Below are 3,781 nucleotides of genomic sequence, written 5' to 3' on the forward strand. Positions count from 1 at the left end.
TAACAATGCATATGGACTCCTCTTTCTCTGATAAACGGCAATTGAGCCACTTAAACCAGCCATGTAATAAACAATTTAGCATCCATCATTAAAATGTCATACACTGCACTTGTGTTTGTAAAATATTTTATCATAATCCTAACATTCTAAGTATCCAGAGCAATTGCAAAGATATTATATACTTAAAACACTCAAAGCCATGAAAGATGAAGCTAATATGGAGACATTTAACTTATTATCGTACAAAACATACTACTCTCCTATGAATTGCAAAATAGGGGGTTTTTTTTGCTGCTACACATTGTAATTTTAATGATAAACAGAACTTTGTTTCACATGTTTATTCTGAGAACACGTAAGGTGATACAGGAGCACACGGCCACACTTCCTGGCAGCAGGGCAGTGGTCCCACACCCTGGCCAGTGCAGACAGATCTTTCTCATGTGACACTCTACTGACTTCACTGCTTATCTGGACACAAGGGCTCCCCTGTGGGACTCAAATGACAAAACTGGGATCTGAGTTTTGGAGGCAGGATAAGAAGGCTTTTACTGGACTGTCACTTAATCTTCTATGGCTTTTTTTTTTCATCTCACCTGCCTGGAGAAGCAGCACGATAGTTCTGACACAAAGGAGGCCTTGCTGCCCACAGCCCGTGCAGCTGCTGGACTGCAGTACCTGCTCGGCTCCTCAGGGCAGCCTGACTGGGGCAGCCTGTGAAACCACCGGTACAGCTTTTGTGCCAAGTCAGAAAACAGCTCTCCACCCACATGAGGCATAATGCTATTTATGCATCATTTGTACTTTCATGTGATTTTTTATCCTCCTACAGTTTCACTCAGGAGAAAGAAGGGACAGGAAAAGATATTTTATATTTCTCTTATTAAAGAAATGTATTAAGAAACCATAGGCAATAACAATACCATAATTCTAATAAGTTTTCTGAAGGTATATTTATGTATTGGAAAATAAAACTAAGTTTGCAATTATATTTAACATAATTTGATACATTTTGATGTATCTGTAACTCTGAACAACTACCTTCTCTCTCTCCAACAACATATGCACTCCATTTTTCATCATCTCACTCAAACATGATCTTGGTAAGAGGAATACAAATCTTCTTAACAAAATAATACATGCAACTGGGAAAATACACATGCCTGTTTATCTAAAGTGCTTCTATAGATGAATCCACAGTATCTGCCCTTTTTTGTTTGTCCTATGTTTCACACATTCCAGTACTCTGTAATAAGGGTGTGACAAAAGCAAGCAGAGCATGTAGGACAGTTTGCTGATGAATTTAGGAGGAGAGGCTGGAAAAGGCTGCACACACACTGCATAAAGTAAAAATAATATACAGCACCTGAAGGTGCAGAACCCCTGAAGACTAACAGTCCTCCACAGAGATCTGAGCTCTCTCTTGATCAACCATGCAGCACAAAACATGAAAAAAACCAAAACATTCCCCCAAATCTCTAGGCAATACTCTACGCTGTTTTCATATATTCTTGGTGTAAATCCAATTGGAAATCACGGGGAATCCCCAATCAGAAATACATCTAATTTCTGTAGTAATCCATGCAAATAAATAAATTGCAATCTTATAAGCCTCTAATACGTTTAAACAGCCTCATATTCAAAAATACTGCAGGGTTGTGGCTCTCAACCTGCAACCCAGTAAAAAATATTTCCATAATTTGAAGAAAATTTCCATTAAAGTTCTGAACATTATGTAATTATTGCTTATAAGAGGATTATATAAATACGCCTATCAAGTGTTCTTTGCATTATTTATTTTGGATACTTAGGTTTACTCCAAGAGACAAACAACAAGCATTCTAGTATCATAAGCTGACTGCACATACTGCAAACGCAGATAAAATCTTGGGGTGAGAACGTGGTTAAATCATTTAGTGTTCTAGTGCACCCACTAAGACAATAATGCAAACATTTGTTTTGTTTCCAAAATGCAATTTTCAGGTAGGACATTAGGGAGAGGGAGAGAAGAGACTAGAGAAGTATCCATATGAAGAACATTTTTCAACTGTACCTGTAAACATACCTATTTTTTTGTAGAACAATTCTTATTGCTTGACTATTTTAAACCTATGCTAATGGAGTTGCATAGGCCTGGATATATCTTTCTAAGGAAAGAAAGAAAAGAAAAAAGATTGAAATAAGGCATCCCAAATTTTCAAAGGGCCCTTTCTTCTAATCTATCTGCTTGGATAATGTGTCCAGAGTGGCATTTTGTAATGACAGCAACTTTCCAACAAATCAATAGTTATTTAATTCCCAACAAGCTCTCAAGTCCATTAAACCTGATTACATTCACCCATTTCAGTTGGGTGCAGTTATTTTTCCTACACCGGCACTTAATCTATAACAGGAACTTATGAGAACTTTCAAAAGCAATTTCAACATCAATCAGCATAGAGTGAAAGGCACGATTTGCTTGTAATTATTTATTGGACAGGATGGCACAGGGTCTGACTGAGCTCTAGCGTCCGACCTTCACCCCCAAATTCTAATGGATATGAAGGCCTGCTTGATGCGTTCAAGCGTGCTACCGTGTCTCGCTGCATAAAAAAGTAGCATCAGCTTGCATGTCCCAGAAGACACAGTTTTTCAATACCTGGTAACAGCCACTGTGCAATGCTATATCTCTATTTTAGACATATGTGTCGGATATTAAGCCTGAAGTGCAGAACACAACTCATAGTTTTCAATTACTGAACAGACCTACACGGAAATAAAAAACAGTTTCATGCTGTGATTTCCCCTCCACGTCAGCTAACTGCTGTAGTAAAGGAGTGTAATGAAAATTTGCCTCTCCTCCACAGTTAATTTGACTGACCACTAGCAATTTGACTGTCTCACTAGCAGAGACACACACGTTCAGATAATACACGTGTGTCTCTCTGAACCCTGTTAATGCATAATATCTAACTATTGTCATTTACAGGGTACACGGTTCTTTTCATTTTATTAATACTTGGAAATGTTACTTTAATTCTTTCTTAATATCTTCTAATACCATAAACAACAGAATATTTTTTGCTTAATTAATGTCTACAGGATCTATTCAGCATCCTAAGTCGAACAGCAGGAAATTCCATAGTACCACTTCTTTGATAAAAATGAAATAAAATCTTTTGATTTTTGACAACACACCAACAACTAAATCTAGTAATTGCCAGTTAACTTCTAAATTACACAAGTGTTGCCCTGGAGCAAGATCTTACACTTTCAGGGCTCAAATAATTAATATGATGTGCATAAATATTCTGTGAAGGTGATATATTTCTATACACACAAAACCACAAACTCTTTTTCATTCAGTGTGACGCAGAACAAATGAATTAATGCATATTTAACACTATTCATATTTGTTGTGCTAAAACACTTAACCTAAACACATCATGGTAAGTTACTTTGTCTTATGACCTGCCGTGGGAATGCTGACTCCCTCAGAAACCTAGAACGGATAGCAAATCCTCTGCCCTGTAGTCAACCTCGTGAAGCAAAGGCATGAATGTTAAACAGCAGACAAATCAATACAAGCAAATATAGCTCAACTACACCATTTATTCAGCCATGAGAGATGTCAATACACAGATTAGGGTGATCCATCTTTTTGATTTCCTACTGTCTTCTCACTGACTACATGAGAGCTTTTGCCTGTATTGAAAGTGTTTGCTTTCTCAACCATAAAAATTCCAATTATTACTCTAAGTGCACTAGAGTTAAGTTGCTTGTTGGAAGCGGCCTTGCATTA

Source organism: Antrostomus carolinensis, unplaced genomic scaffold (genome assembly GCF_000700745.2).
Source record: "Antrostomus carolinensis isolate BGI_N321 unplaced genomic scaffold, ASM70074v2 scaffold5297, whole genome shotgun sequence".
Classification (NCBI taxonomy): Eukaryota; Metazoa; Chordata; class Aves; order Caprimulgiformes; family Caprimulgidae; genus Antrostomus; species Antrostomus carolinensis.